This window comes from Bufo bufo, chromosome 8 (genome assembly GCF_905171765.1).
Source record: "Bufo bufo chromosome 8, aBufBuf1.1, whole genome shotgun sequence".
Taxonomy (NCBI): domain Eukaryota; kingdom Metazoa; phylum Chordata; class Amphibia; order Anura; family Bufonidae; genus Bufo; species Bufo bufo.
In genome coordinates this window covers 185,533,902-185,550,458 of record NC_053396.1, presented here as the reverse complement: position 1 = coordinate 185,550,458, position 16,557 = coordinate 185,533,902, and the positions used below count along the sequence as shown (strand labels likewise).

At 48.3% G+C, this 16,557-nt stretch overlaps 1 pseudogene; it reads left to right on the top strand.

Moving 5' to 3' along the window:
- The first annotated feature begins 759 nt into the window (after positions 1-759).
- Positions 760-16,557, top strand: part of LOC120978247 — a 72,822-nt pseudogene continuing 57,024 nt past the window's right edge.

Genomic DNA, 16,557 nt, shown 5'->3' with positions numbered 1-16,557 from the left:
TGACGGACCTGAAAAACAAAAAAGGCAACCAAAGGAAACTCTGTGAAGCTAGCTACATACTGCTATAGTGTATCTACTCATTGACTGCCACTAAGACCTGCCTTTATTTCCTCACTCCCACCAGTAGCCTTACTGTCCTCCTTACTTACTCTCTGTTCCTTTCATCCAAAACTTTAATCTCTTATTAGAAACTTTTCCACCAGAGCTCACCCGTGCATTCTGCTGTATCAGCCTCTTGGAAACATTGGAGTAGCCAAAGTAATAATTGCAGGTGTTGCAATTCCAATTTGGTGGAGGCTAATCGCCTGGTGGGTGGGGTGAAGGTATTTTCCCTATTTTCCTTATAGCAGGTAGGTCCCTCTTGTGACCATACGTGAACCATATATAGTTGTAAGGACTGTGCCTCTCCGTGAGAACTGTCAAGCAGGTGAGCCTCTTAATGAGTGAAACCAACAAGCACCGTGTAGCTTCGAGGGACTATAAATACTGTAATTGTGTTATGATAATTCTAGTTATGTGCCCTCCACTAAACTAGCACTGATATGAAGAAAACTCATTGTAAACCTAACATTCAGCAGGCACCAACCCAAATGTTAACCCCTAGATTGCGTCTTAATTCTACGCCATTGAGATAGTATCTTCTAAATGCTAAAGTAAACTTGAATACAAACTCTTGAGATGATGTATTGACTGTTACTTTAAACATAAAAATGAATCTGGCAAGTTCTCCCAGGAAATCGCAAGAATTGTAGTCTGAACTAAGATACAGAGCAATCAGTTCCTGGCACAAGACCAGAAGCCTCTGATATAAAAACAAGCAAAACATTTGTGATCAGCTCATCAGCAAAGCTGCTGACCTACAACATGGATCTCACACTTTTAGCAACGTTGATCCTTGTCTTATTGATATCCCTTATGTTTATCTACTCAACATGGGATAAAATGTACCGGTGGAGAAATTTACCACCCGGTCCCACGCCACTCCCGGTTATTGGAAGCTTGTTGTATATAAAGAAAGGAGAGCTTGTAAAATCCTTAAACCAGGTATGTACTTAAATTTTATGTAATGTCAGAATATCTAAATCTCTATATGCCACATATCATTAGGTGCATACTAATACACTTTGGTTGGCCGTACGTGTCTACTTGCAATGCCCACTAGAAGAAATGTAACATTACTAGTGTTGAGCGAACAGTTCGAGCATAGTTCGGGTCCGTACCGAATTTTGGGGTGTTCGTGACACGGACCCGAACCCGAACTTTTTCGTAAAAGTTCGGGTTCGGGTTCGTCGTTCGGCATGTATTTTGGCGCATTTTGAAAGGCTGCAAAGCAGCCAATCAACATGCATCATACTACTTGCCCTAAGATGCCATCGCAGCCATGCCTACTATTGGCAAGGCTGTGATTGGCCAAGTGCAGCATGTGACTCAGCCTCTTTATAAGCTTGTGCGCACGTCGGGACGTGCTCACTCCCGATGTGAATAGAACAGGGATAGACGCAGCTGATGCTAGGGCGAGAATAGGCAGGGATAATTGAATAACTGGAAGCAAATTTCTCTCCTCCACCTGTGATTCATCTGAACAACTGCAGCTGAGCTGCTTTTTTGATAGGGATTGGCTATTTTTAGAGTGGCCAGAGTGATTTTTCCATCCACATGTACCTGGGCTGACCGCCGGCCGCCATTTTGCGACTTGTAGTGCTGCAGCAGAAGCTGCCACAGTGTGCATTCCAAAGCTCCAAACAAGTCAGACATCTACACCTGGGATTCAGACCAATAGCGATTTAGCAGCACAGTCCAAGGCTATTTTTTTTAAAGGTTGTGCAGACCATTTTGTGGCACATGTTACTGGGCTGATAGGCGGCGGCCATCTTGGGACTAGTGCTGCAGCACAATCTCTCCCAACGTCCATTAATCACTTGTAATAGTGGTCTGTGCCATAGAAATCCTACATCAGGGACTTGGGTGTGCTTGTGTCACCCCTACTAATACCAGTCCACCTGTAATCCATACAGTGAAAAGCCATAAAGTATTCCAGTGAGGGAATTTTTTTTTTATTTAAAAAAGGCCAAGTTAGTTTATCTGGCGTTCAATATACTAGATACAGTTAGGCCTGCGTTTCATACATCTGGAATTAGCAAACTAATGTGCTGGGGTTGGGAAAACATATATGTACCCATACTAGAATCTGTCAAAGAAAGCGGTACTCACATATAACAGTCATTCCATCTGTAATCCATACAGTCAAAAGACTGAAAGCATTCCAGTGAGGGGATTTTTTTTATTTAAAAAAGGCCAAGTTAGTTTATCTGGCGTTCAATATACTAGATACAGTTAGGCCTGCGTTTCATACATCTGGAATTAGCAAACTAATGTGCTGGGGTTGGGAAAACATATATGTACCCATACTAGAATCTGTCAAAGAAAGCGGTACTCACATATAACAGTCATTCCATCTGTAATCCATACAGTCAAAAGACTGAAAGTATTCCAGTGAGGGAATTTTTTTTATTTAAAAAAGGCCAAGTTAGTTTATCTGGCGTTCAATATACTAGATACAGTTAGGCCTGCGTTTCATACATCTGGAATTAGCAAACTAATGTGCTGGGGTTGGGAAAACATATATGTACCCATACTAGAATCTGTCAAAGAAAGCGGTACTCACATATAACAGTCATTCCATCTGTAATCCATACAGTCAAAAGACTGAAAGTATTCCAGTGAGGGAATTTTTTTTATTTAAAAAAGGCCAAGTTAGTTTATCTGGCGTTCAATATACTAGATACAGTTAGGCCTGCGTTTCATACATCTGGAATTAGCAAACTAATTTGCTGGGGTTGGGAAAACATATATGTACCCATACTAGAATCTGTCAAAGAAAGCGGTACTCACATATAACAGTCATTCCATCTGTAATCCATACAGTCAAAAGACTGAAAGTATTCCAGTGAGGGAATTTTTTTTATTTAAAAAAGGCCAAGTTAGTTTATCTGGCGTTCAATATACTAGATACAGTTAGGCCTGCGTTTCATACATCTGGAATTAGCAAACTAATTTGCTGGGGTTGGGAAAACATATATGTACCCATACTAGAATCTGTCAAAGAAAGCGGTACTCACATATAACAGTCATTCCATCTGTAATCCATACAGTCAAAAGACTAAAAGTATTCCAGTGAGGGAATTTTTTTTATTTTAAAAAGGCCAAGTTAGTTTATCTGACGTTCAATATACTAGATACAGTTAGGCCTGCGTTTCATACATCTGGAATTAGCAAACTAATTTGCTGGGGTTGGGAAAACATATATGTACCCATACTAGAATCTGTCAAAGAAAGCGGTACTCACATATAACAGTCATTCCATCTGTAATCCATACAGTCAAAAGACTGAAAGTATTCCAGTGAGGGAATTTTTTTTATTTAAAAAAGGCCAAGTTAGTTTATCTGGCGTTCAATATACTAGATACAGTTAGGCCTGCGTTTCATACATCTGGAATTAGCAAACTAATGTGCTGGGGTTGGGAAAACATATATGTACCCATACTAGAATCTGTCAAAGAAAGCGGTACTCACATATAACAGTCATTCCATCTGTAATCCATACAGTCAAAAGACTGAAAGTATTCCAGTGAGGGAATTTTTTTTATTTAAAAAAGGCCAAGTTAGTTTATCTGGCGTTCAATATACTAGATACAGTTAGGCCTGCGTTTCATACATCTGGAATTAGCAAACTAATGTGCTGGGGTTGGGAAAACATATATGTACCCATACTAGAATCTGTCAAAGAAAGCGGTACTCACATATAACAGTCATTCCATCTGTAATCCATACAGTCAAAAGACTGAAAGTATTCCAGTGAGGGGATTTTGCTTATAAAAAATAATATATTTCATTGTGGTGCGAGTTGAATCGCAACAATGAAGAAAAATACTATTAAGGGACGAGGACGCGGTCGTGGTGGTGTCCGTGGAGCCTCTGTTGCTGGTAGAGGACGTGGCCGTTCGGCCCCAGGCGCACACAGTAGGGAACGAACTCCCTCAACTAGCCGGCAGAATGTACAGCAATATCTCGTGGGGGCCAATGCCGCTCTTAGGATGGTAAGGCCGGAGCAGGTACAGGCATTAATCGATTGGGTGGCCGACAGTGCTTCCAGCACGTTCACCACATGGTCTTCCACCCAGTCTTCTGCGGAAAGCGCACAGGTGGCACCTGAAAACCAAGCCCATCAGTCTGTCACATCACCCCCAAGCATATCAGGGAAACGGTCTGAGCCACAAGTTATGCAGCAGTCTCTTCTTCTGTTTGAAGACTCTGCTTCCAGGGTTTCCCAGGGGCGTCCACCTAGCCCTTCCCCAGTGGAGGAAGACATACCATGCACTGACGCACAACCACTTATGTCTCCAGATGAGGAGGACATGGGAATACCACCACAGCAGAGTCACCGACTCTCTGATGATGACGAAACACAGGTGCCCACTGCCGCGTCTTTTTGCAGTGTGCAGACTGAACAGGAGGAGGTCAGGGAGGGAGACTGGGTGGAAGACGATGCAGAGGACGATAAGGTCTTAGACCCCACATGGACTGAAGGTCGTGGCGATGACTTTCACAGTTCAGAGGAAGAGGTAGTGGTGAGACAACAGCGAAGCCAAAGAGGGAGCAGGGGGCCAAAGCAGACGAGCCGCCGCCCCCAGAGTTCGCCTGCTACTGGACATCGCCAACAGGGACCCAGCCCCACAAAGGCAGCTTCAAAGAGTTCCCTGGCATGGCACTTCTTTAAACAATGTCCTACCGACAAGACCCGAGTGACTTGCACGCTTGTCACGGCCATGCCCATGACCGTGACTCCTCTTACCGCATGCGGTTGTGTATGGGCGTTCAACCACGGGTGAGGGCCGCTTGTCTGTGGCCTCACTTGTGGTTGCCGCGGGCAACCAGTGTTGCATTTTGCAGCAGAGCAGCCTGAGCGTTGCTAGGTAGCTTGCTGCCCTGGCATGCGGTCACACCTAGCAACCTTCTGTTAGGTGTGTGTGTTGTGTGCACCGTGTTTTATGTTATTGTGTGCACGTCTCCTTTTAGTGGTGTTTTCCCTTCCCTGGTGTTGGAAGGGTTAATCTCCTTCCTAGTGTGTGTGTGCACTGGGTGTGTCCGACTGTGGGGTGTGGCTTCTTGGCCTATAAAGCCTCACTGCTTTTGCAGGCCTGCAGGTTGCTTCAGCCATGCTTAGCTGAGAGCAGCCTCATGTCTTTATTACCTGCCAGTAAGAGCCACCCCTGTGGTCATAACCATAATGTCGCTTTAAGTTATTTCTAGTTATGTGTGATGTCCGTGTGATGTTTTATATGTGATTTTGTGCAGCTATGGATCTGGGTCCCTGTGTGGGGATGCGTTTGTGATCTGCACCCTGCTAACACAGGGATCCAGTCAGCAAGGCTGTGGCAGGTAGGTGGAACTCTTTGTTCACCTGCCATATCCATAGAGCTGTTTATGTCTCCCCTTTTCCTGCAGTTTGGCCGTTGAGACTCCTGCTCCTCCGTGTCTAGGAGGAGTGGGCTTGTCTTACTCAGCTCCTAGGTGAGGGTCATCTTGAGGGCCAGCAGGGACTTTTAGGTTCCGGAGCATGGGCCCTCCTACCTGCAAGGTTGGCCCATGTAACTAGGAGCTAGGGTCAGGTTAGGGATGCCTTAGGAGGTGACCTGCTCCGTAATCCTGTCTACATGGCCAAGCAGCCGTAACATCACCGGGCTCCACACGGCTGAGGATTTCCCCCATCCTCAGCCGTGACAGTATGACCACAGTCCCTTCTTACGTGGCGCTCCCTCGGAAGAGGGTAAAGCATGCACCGCTATCTGCGGATGGGGTGTATGCGCGTTCTCCGGAGGGAGAGCGTTATGGGGCTCACCATTTACGGCGCGGTGAGTGGCATTCCCCGCCATTCCTCGCTCACCGTTGTCCGTGTTGGTGTCCCCTTTTGTTTGTCTTTCCCCTCCCCCCCTCCCACTGTTTTTTATGCCTCACCAACTTTCCCCTTTTGTTGTTGGGAGGGGCTTTGAGGGGTGGGAGTATGCATTCCCTCGAAAGAGGGTGTAGCATGTACCGCCGTCTGCGGAAGGGGTACATGTGCGCTCTTCGGAGGGAGAGCGTTCTGGGGGTCTCGCGGCTGACGGCACGGTGAGTGGCTTTTCCCCGCCACTTCCTCACCGTGTTCGTTTGGCGTCCCCTGATATTTTAGCACACGTGGTGTTTGTTTGGTGTGCGGTCTGCACACCTTCGAAAGAGGGTGCAGCATGCAGTGCCATCTGTTTGTGGTCTGCATGCGCGTTCTCCGGAGGGAGAGCGTTCCTGGGGGATCTCCGTTAACGGCACGGTTGGTGGCTTATTCCCCGCCACCTTACCTTCCGTGTCCGTGTTGGGGATCCCTCGTCCCTCTCCATGTTCCCATCTCTGGTCGTCTGCTGGCAGCACTCCGTAAGTGGTCCGGCTGCGTGCTGGTTAGGAGTGTCTGCTGGCAGCGACTGGAGTGGGGACGTGAGTGGAGAATCCCCTCGTCCACTCTCTGTGGTTCCATTCCTTGTCACTGGTGCGGGCTGCAGGCCTCGTCGGACTGGCTAGTGTGAGCTGGGAGAGGATGCAGCTGACAGTGGCCTCCTGGGAATCATGTCATGAGAGTGGACGTCTCCTTCTCCCATCCCCTTGTGTGAGTTCCTCACCAATTTCCTTTTTTTTGGTGGGGGGGCTTTGAGGGGTGGGAGTGTCACGGCCATGCCCATGACCGTGACTCCTCTTACCGCATGCGGTTGTGTATGGGCGTTCAACCACGGGTGAGGGCCGCTTGTCTGTGGCCTCACTTGTGGTTGCCGCGGGCAACCAGTGTTGCATTTTGCAGCAGAGCAGCCTGAGCGTTGCTAGGTAGCTTGCTGCCCTGGCATGCGGTCACACCTAGCAACCTTCTGTTAGGTGTGTGTGTTGTGTGCACCGTGTTTTATGTTATTGTGTGCACGTCTCCTTTTAGTGGTGTTTTCCCTTCCCTGGTGTTGGAAGGGTTAATCTCCTTCCTAGTGTGTGTGTGCACTGGGTGTGTCCGACTGTGGGGTGTGGCTTCTTGGCCTATAAAGCCTCACTGCTTTTGCAGGCCTGCAGGTTGCTTCAGCCATGCTTAGCTGAGAGCAGCCTCATGTCTTTATTACCTGCCAGTAAGAGCCACCCCTGTGGTCATAACCATAATGTCGCTTTAAGTTATTTCTAGTTATGTGTGATGTCCGTGTGATGTTTTATATGTGATTTTGTGCAGCTATGGATCTGGGTCCCTGTGTGGGGATGCGTTTGTGATCTGCACCCTGCTAACACAGGGATCCAGTCAGCAAGGCTGTGGCAGGTAGGTGGAACTCTTTGTTCACCTGCCATATCCATAGAGCTGTTTATGTCTCCCCTTTTCCTGCAGTTTGGCCGTTGAGACTCCTGCTCCTCCGTGTCTAGGAGGAGTGGGCTTGTCTTACTCAGCTCCTAGGTGAGGGTCATCTTGAGGGCCAGCAGGGACTTTTAGGTTCCGGAGCATGGGCCCTCCTACCATCAAGGTTGGCCCATGTAACTAGGAGCTAGGAACAGGTTAGGGATGCCTTAGGAGGTGACCTGCTCCCTAATCCTGTCTACATGGCCAAGCAGCCGTAACATCACCGGGCTCCACACGGCTGAGGATTTCCCCCATCCTCAGCCGTGACAACGCTCTGCCATCAGAGCCTGAGGCGAGGCATTAACGTTCTGAACCTCAGCACAACCTGCATGACCAGGCATCTACATGCAAAGCATGAACTGCAGTGGGGTACACACCTTAAAAACCAGGCACTCGCTGAGGCTCCCCCTGCTCCCTCTACCGCTGCTGCCTCGGCTTCCGCCTCGAGAGGAATGTTGCCACCTGCCGAGCAGCAAACAGAGGATGTGCCACCGACACCACCACCACCGCCACCGTCAACTAGCGTCTCCACTATATCACACAGCAGCGTTCAGCTCTCAATATCTCAAACCTTAGAGAGGAAGCGCAAATTCCCCCCGAGTCACCCTCGAGCCCTTGGCCTGAACGCCAGCATTTCTAAACTGCTGGCCTTTGAAATGCTGTCATTCCGGCTGGTGGACACAGACAGCTTCAAAAAGCTGATGGCCATGGCTGTCCCGCAGTATGTGGTTCCCAGCCGCCACTACTTCTCCAAGACAGCCGTGCCTTCCCTGCACATGCAAGTGTCCGATAAAATCAAGTGTGCACTGCGCAACGCCATTTGTGGCAAGGTCCACCTAACCACAGATACGTGGACCAGTAAGCACGGCCAGGGACGCTATATCTCACTAACTGCACACTGGATGAATGTAGTGGCGGCTGGGCCCCCGGCGGACAGTTCCTTGGCGCACGTCCTTCCGCCCCCTAGGATCGCAGGGCATTATTCTCTGCCTCCTGTAGCCTCCTCCTCCTACTCGGCTTCCTCCTCCACTGCTTCCACCAGCTCATCCGGTCAGCCACACACCTTCACCACCAACTTCAGCACAGCCCGGGGTAAACGTCAGCAGGCCATTCTGAAACTCATATGTTTGGGGGACAGGCCCCACACCGCACAGGAGTTGTGGCGGGGTATTGAACAACAGACCGACGAGTGGTTTCTGCCGGTGGGCCTCAAGCCAGGCCTGGTGGTATGCGATAATGGGCGAAATATCGTGGCAGCTCTGGGACTAGCCGGTTTGACGCACATCCCTTGCCTGGCGCATGTGCTGAACTTCGTGGTGCAGAGGTTCATTCACCACTACCCCAACATGTCAGAGCTGCTGCATAAAGTGCGGGCCGTCTGTGCGCGCTTCCGCCGTTCACATCCTGCCGCTGCTCGCCTGTCTGCGCTACAGCGGAACTTCGGCCTTCCCGCTCACCGCCTCATATGCGACGTGCCCACCCGGTGGAACTCCACCTTGCACATGCTGGAGAGACTGTGCGAGCAGCAGCAGGCCATAGTGGAGTTTCAGCTGCAGCACGCTCGCGTCAGTCGTACTGCCGAACAGCACCACTTCACCACCAATGATTGGGCCTCCATGCGAGACCTGTGTGCCCTGCTGCGCTGTTTCGAGTACTCCACCAACATGGCCAGTGGCGATGACACTGTTATCAGCGTTACAATACCACTTCTATGTCTCCTTGAGAAAACACTTAGGGCAATGATGTTAGAGGAGGTGGCCCAGGTGGAGGAGGATGAGGGCTCGTTTCTAACACTTTCGGGCCAGTCTGTTCGAAGTGGCTCAGAGGGAGGTTTGTTTAAGCAGCAGAGGACAGGTTCACAAGTCGCCAGCCAAGGCACTGTACTGGAGGACGAGGAGGATGAGGAGGAGGAGGTGGAGGGGGACGAGGATGACGCAAGTTCACAGCGGGGTGGCAGCCCAGGCCCATCACTGGTGCGTGGCTGGGGGGATACGGTGGACGATGACGATACGCCTCCCACAGAGGACAGCTTGTCCTTACCCATGGGTAGCCTGGCCCACATGAGCGAATATATGCTCCAATGCCTGCGCAACGACAGCAGAGTTGCCCACGTTTTAACGTGTGCAGACTACTGGGTGGCCACCCTGCTGGATCCCCGGTATAAAGACAATGTGCCCACTTTAATTCCTGAACTGGAGCGCGACCGTAAGATGCGCGAGTACAAGCGCACGATGATAGAGGCGCTCTTGAGAGCATTCCCACATGTCACAGGGGAACAGGTGGAAGGTGAAGGCAGAGGAGTGGCAAGAGGTCGCCAACGCAGCTGTGTCACGGCCAGCTCATCTGAGGGCAGGGTTAGCATGGCAGAAATGTGGAAAAGTTTTGTCTCCACGCCACAGCTATCTGCACCGACACCTGATACGGAACGTGTTAGCAGGAGGCAGCATTTCACTAACATGGTTGAACAGTATGTCTGCACACCCCTCCACATCCTGACGGATGGTTCGGCCCCATTCAACTACTGGGTTTCGAAATTGTCCACGTGGCCAGAGTTAGCATGTTATGCCTTGGAGGTGCTTTCCTGCCCGGCGGCCAGCGTTTTATCTGAACGCGTATTCAGCACGGCAGGGGGCGTCATTACTGACAAGCGCAGCCGCCTGTCCACAGCCAACGTGGACAAGCTGACCTTCATAAAGATGAACCAGGCATGGATCCCACAGGACCTGTCCCTCCCTTGTGCAGAGTAGTCCTTATTAACTGCCTAAAACATGTCTTGTTGTGCTACGGGCCACTTCTTTATTTGATACAAATTTTATGAAACCCACAGTTGAATGAAACTCTTCTCTGTCTGGGCGCCGGGGCCTAACCAGATGAAAGTGGCCGGTTAAACTAACGGGTGACATGAAGCCATAACCTCTGCCATGCTACCTCTGTCTTCTGTCTGGGTGCTGAGGCCTAAGTCAAATAAAGCGGTCTTCTGCTGTGCTGGGGGATATGAAGCTAATCTCTGACCTCTCTCCTCTGTCTGGGTCCAAAGGCCTAAATCAGTGAAAGAGGCCTTCTCCTGTGGTGTGTGATATGAAGCCAGAATATGTGCTGTGGGGCCTCTCTCCTCTTCCTGGGTGCAGGGGTCAAATAAACTAAATTGTGGCCTACTCCTGTGGTGGCTGATATGATGCCAGAATATGTGCTGTGGTGCCTCTCTCCTCTTCCTGGGTGCAGGGGTCAAAGTAACTAAATGGTGGCTTCTCCTGTGGTGGCTGATATGATGCCAGAATATGTGCTGTGGGTCCTCTCTCCTCTTCCTGGGTGCAGGGGTCAAAGTAACTCAATGGTGGCTTCTCCTGTGGTGGCTGATATGATGCCAGAATATGTGCTGTGGTGCCTCTCTCCTCTGTCTGGGTCCAAAGGCCTAAATCACTGAAAGAGGCCTTCTCCTGTGGTGTGTGATATGATGCCTGAATATGTGCTGTGGTGCCTCTCTCCTCTTCCTGGGTGCGGGGGTCAAAGTAACTCAATGGTGGCTTCTCCTGTGGTGGCTGATATGATGCCAGAATATGTGCTGTGGGGCCTCTCTCCTCTTCCTGGGTGCAGGGGTCAAAGTAACTCAATGGTGGCTTCTCCTGTGGTGGCTGATATGATGCCAGAATATGTGCTGTGGTGCCTCTCTCCTCTTCCTGGGTGCAGGGGTCAAAGTAACTAAATGGTGGCTTCTCCTGTGGTGGCTGATATGATGCCAGAATATGTGCTGTGGGGCCTCTCTCCTCTTCCTGGGTGCAGGGGTCAAAGTAACTAAATGGTGGCTTCTCCTGTGGTGGCTGATATGATGCCAGAATATGTGCTGTGGGGCCTCTCTCCTCTTCCTGGGTGCAGGGGTCAAAGTAACTCAATGGTGGCTTCTCCTGTGGTGGTTAGTATGATGCCAGAATATGTGCTGTGGGGCCTCTCTCCTCTTCCTGGGTGCAGGGGTCAAAGTAACTCAATCGTGGCTTCTCCTGTGGTGGCTGATATGATGCCAGAATATGTGCTGTGGTGCCTCTCTCCTCTTCCTGGGTGCAGGGGTCAAAGTAACTAAATGGTGGCTTCTCCTGTGGTGGCTGATATGATGCCAGAATATGTGCTGTGGTGCCTCTCTCCTCTTCCTGGGTGCAGGGGTCAAAGTAACTAAATGGTGGCTTCTCCTGTGGTGGCTGATATGATGCCAGAATATGTGCTGTGGGGCCTCTCTCCTCTTCCTGGGTGCAGGGGTCAAAGTAACTCAATGGTGGCTTCTCCTGTGGTGGTTAGTATGATGCCAGAATATGTGCTGTGGGGCCTCTCTCCTCTTCCTGGGTGCAGGGGTCAAAGTAACTCAATCGTGGCTTCTCCTGTGGTGGCTGATATGATGCCAGAATATGTGCTGTGGTGCCTCTCTCCTCTTCCTGGGTGCAGGGGTCAAAGTAACTAAATGGTGGCTTCTCCTGTGGTGGCTGATATGATGCCAGAATATGTGCTGTGGTGCCTCTCTCCTCTTCCTGGGTGCAGGGGTCAAAGTAACTAAATGGTGGCTTCTCCTGTGGTGGCTGATATGATGCCAGAATATGTGCTGTGGTGCCTCTCTCCTCTTCCTGGGTGCAGGGGTCAAAGTAACTAAATGGTGGCTTCTCCTGTGGTGGCTGATATGATGCGAGAATATGTGCTGTGGTGCCTCTCTCCTCTTCCTGGGTGCGGGGGTCAAAGTAACTCAATGGTGGCTTCTCCTGTGGTGGCTGATATGATGCCAGAATATGTGCTGTGGGGCCTCTCTCCTCTTCCTGGGTGCAGGGGTCAAAGTAACTCAATGGTGGCTTCTCCTGTGCTGATTGATATAAAGCTGATGGTTGTGCCATCTGACATGGTTGCCAGGGTCTGATTCAATGGGGGCCTACTCCTGTGGTGGGTGATCTAAATGCCTGATTCTCTGCTGTGAAACCTCTCTCCTCCGTCTGGGTGTAGGGGTCAAAGTCTTTCAAAGTCGCCTTCTCCTGTGCTGATTGATATGAAGCTGATGGTTGTGCCATCTGACATGGTTGCCGGGGTCCCATTAAATTGTGGCCTACTCCTGTGGTGGTTGATATGATGCCTGATTCTCTGATGTGGAACCTCTCTCCTCTGTTTGGGTGAAGGGGTCAAAGTAACTAAATGGTGGCTTCTCCTGTGGTGGCTGATATGATGCCAGAATATGTGCTGTGGGGCCTCTCTCCTCTTCCTGGGTGCAGGGGTCAAAGTAACTCAATGGTGGCTTCTCCTGTGGTGGCTGATATGATGCCAGAATATGTGCTGTGGTGCCTCTCTCCTCTTCCTGGGTGCGGGGGTCAAAGTAACTCAATGGTGGCTTCTCCTGTGGTGGCTGATATGATGCCAGAATATGTGCTGTGGTGCCTCTCTCCTCTTCCTGGGTGCGGGGGTCAAAGTAACTCAATGGTGGCTTCTCCTGTGGTGGCTGATATGATGCCAGAATATGTGCTGTGGTGCCTCTCTCCTCTTCCTGGGTGCAGGGGTCAAAGTAACTAAATGGTGGCTTCTCCTGTGGTGGTTGATATGATGCCTGATTCTCTGCTGTGAAACCTCTCTCCTCCATCTGGGTGTAGGGGTCAAAGTCTTTCAAAGTCGCCTTCTCCTGTGATGATTGATATAAAGCTGATGGTTGTGCCATCTGACATGGTTGCCAGGGTCTGATTCAATGGGGGCCTACTCCTGTGGTGGGTGATCTAAATGCCTGATTCTCTGCTGTGAAACCTCTCTCCTCCGTCTGGGTGTAGGGGTCAAAGTCTTTCAAAGTCGCCTTCTCCTGTGCTGATTGATATGAAGCTGATGGTTGTGCCATCTGACATGGTTGCCGGGGTCCCATTAAATTGGGGCCTACTCCTGTGGTGGGTGATCTAAATGCCTGATTCTCTGCTTTGAAACCTCTCTCCTCCGTCCGGGTGTAGGGGTCAAAGTCTGTCAAAGTCGCCTTCTCCTGTGCTGATTGATATAAAGCTTATGCTTGTGCCATCTGACATGGTTGCCGGGGTCTGATTCAATGGTGGCCTACTCCTGTGGTGGGTGATCTAAATGCCTGATTCTCTGCTGTGTAACCTCTCTCCTCCGTCTGGGTGTAGGGGTCAAAGTAACTAAATGGTGGCCTACTCCTGTGGTGGGTGATATGATGCCTGGTTCTCTGCTGTGGGACCTCTCTCCTTTGTCTGGGTGCTGTGGTCAAAATAATAGTAAGTGACCTTCTCCATTGGTGGGTGACTTGAAGCCTGATTCTGTGCTATGGGACCTCACTCCAATTAATATTGTTTAATTTTTATTTATTTTATGTTAACTCATCATTTCCCTATCTACATTTGTTTGCAGGGGATTTAACTACATTTTGCTGCCTTTTGCAGCCCTCTAGCCCTTTCCGGGTGTGTTTTACAGCCTTTTTAGTGCCCAAAAGTTCGGGTCCCCATTGACTTCTATGGGGTTCGGGTTCGGGATGAAGTTCGGGTCGAGTTCGGATCCCGAACCCGAACATTTTTCGAAAGTTCGGCCGAACTCGTCGAACCCGAACATCCAGGTGTTCGCTCAACTCTAAACATTACATGTCAGTTATTTGCATGGCTGGCAGTATATATAAGGCATGGATGGGCTGCGCCTAATTAAGTGAGGGCTGTGGTGTTCTGTGACTACACGCTTTACCTAAAAAATTGGGGTGAGGTGTAGGGAACCTCATTATAACATCCATATGGAAAGCGGTTTCCTTGGCTTTTACGACTATAAAATAAATATATTTACATTATGTCATGGCTTTCTATAAATTAGGGTCTACCCATACTCCTTTTACAGGTACATTGTAGGATTTCGCAATGTATATGTTTAAATATTAGAGGATCTTGCTATTTTCCATTTTTGCTATTTCTTTTTTTACTCTCTGCCTTCCTAGAGCGATAACTTTTAGAATTTGTTTCCATTCACATAGCCTTATGATGGATTGTTTTTTCGTGAGACAAGTTGTACTTTCTAATGCCACTATTTAATATTGCATATCATGTATTGGGGAGCTGGAAAGAAAATTTCAAATGGGGTGGAATCGGAAAAAATCTTAACGCAAACACTTAGGCTACTTTCACACGTGCACACGTGCCGCCGGAGGTACACTCCGGCCTCTTTGACTATAATGGGGGCGGGCTGGAGTTCCGGTGGCAGCACGGCAAACATGCCGAGAGGCGGCCGGAATAAAACTATGACATGTCGTAATTTTATTTTAGCCACCTCTCGACACGTTTGCCGTGCTGTCGCCGGAACTCTGGCCTGCACCCATTATAGTCAATGGGGCCAGAGCGGACCTCCGGCGGCACGCGTGCACTAGCGGAAGCAAGGATCCGGCAGGCTGTTCATCCGCTGGAACAGTCTGCTGGAGAAGTCTGCTACTAGTGTGAAACTAGCCTTAGTGAGACTAGTTAAAACTCTCAGTAGGTGACCGCCTTCTGCCTCTCCTTGTATCTAATATGTATGGTGTTAGGTCAGTTGCTGTTTGTTCCTCCCCAGCAACATTGATAATAGAGCAACAAAGTGGCCAGCCTGTTGGGCACTACCTTTAGTTACATCTCTATCTCATTATTTAATCTCTCTCTGTATACTGAAAATGGGGCTAGGCTATGTTTGCTACTGCTCTAAAAAACACACACACACACACTCTCTACCAGTGATGAGCGGCAGGGGCAATATTCAAATTTGCGACATTTCGCAAATATTTGGGTGAATATTCATCATAGATTCGCGAATTCGAGAATTTGTGATCTATAGTCATTATTTTCTTGAAAATTGTCAATCGGAAAATTTGCGATAAAAAATTTGCGATACGAAAATTTGCGATAAACACTACTCCTAAAGTCAAAGATACTACAGCCTTCGCATTGGCCCACAAGCAAGAACCAGGGAGTGATCATGGGTACTGATAAAAAAAATCTAGAATATTCGCAATTACAAAGATATAGCACTATATTCTAGATATTCGCGAATTCCAGAAATGCCAATATTTGCGATAAAAATTCACTATTTCAATATTCGCGATCAACACTACTCTCTACCTCCCGACCTGTCTTACCGGCAAACCGGTGTCTTCAGGAGTAGCAGACATAGCCTAGCCCCATTTTCAATATACAGAGAGAGATTAAATTATGAGATAGAAATGTAACTAATGGTAGTGCGCAACAGGCTGGCCACTTTGTTGCTCTATTATCAATGTTGCTGGGGAGGAACAAACAGCAACTGACCTAACACCATACATATTAGATACAAGAAGAGGCAGAAGGCAGTTACCTACTGAGAGTTTTAAAGAGGACCTTTCACCGCTTATTACACTATGAACTAACTATTAGTATTGAGCGCGAATATTCGAATTGCCCATTTTTTATCGAATATCGTAACTTCGAGATTTCGCAAATATTTAGAATATAGTTCTATATATTCGCGAAATCGAATATTCTTTTTTTTTTTTTTTTTTTTTAATTGTTATATTTTTTTCTTTCCCACTTCCCTAAAGTTGTTCTTACCTGTTCTTTGGATTCCTGGCTTCCTGGCTGCTCCAGTCAGTGCCCGTTGCCGCTTCTGCCGACTTCCGTGCTCATGGAGCGTCCCCATCACCAATGGAACGTCTCCATATACTAGAATGTACTGTCGGATTTGCGTTGAAATCGCAATTCGATTAATTCAAGTTATAATAATCAAATTGCGATTTCAACTTGGACCTGGTTTACTATGGTTGGCTTGGTAGAATTAGCGAATATGACGAATGTATTCGTCATATTCATCAAAACGAAGATAACAAAGTATTCTCCATCTTCGTTTTAGCTACCTATTCATCAACTTCGCTAATTCTAGCAATCAAATAGGAAAGTTTACTATAGAGACAGCTAAGTTTAATTCGCTATGCGATTATATTACTTAGCTTTTTTTTTTAAATAAATAGAATAATTATAATACCTGATAATTATTATAATTATTCTATTTATAAAAAAAAGCAGTAATATAATCGCATAGCGAATTAAACTTAGCTGTCTCTATAGTAAACTTTCCTATATGATTGCTAGAATTAGCGAAGTTGATGAATAGATAGCTAA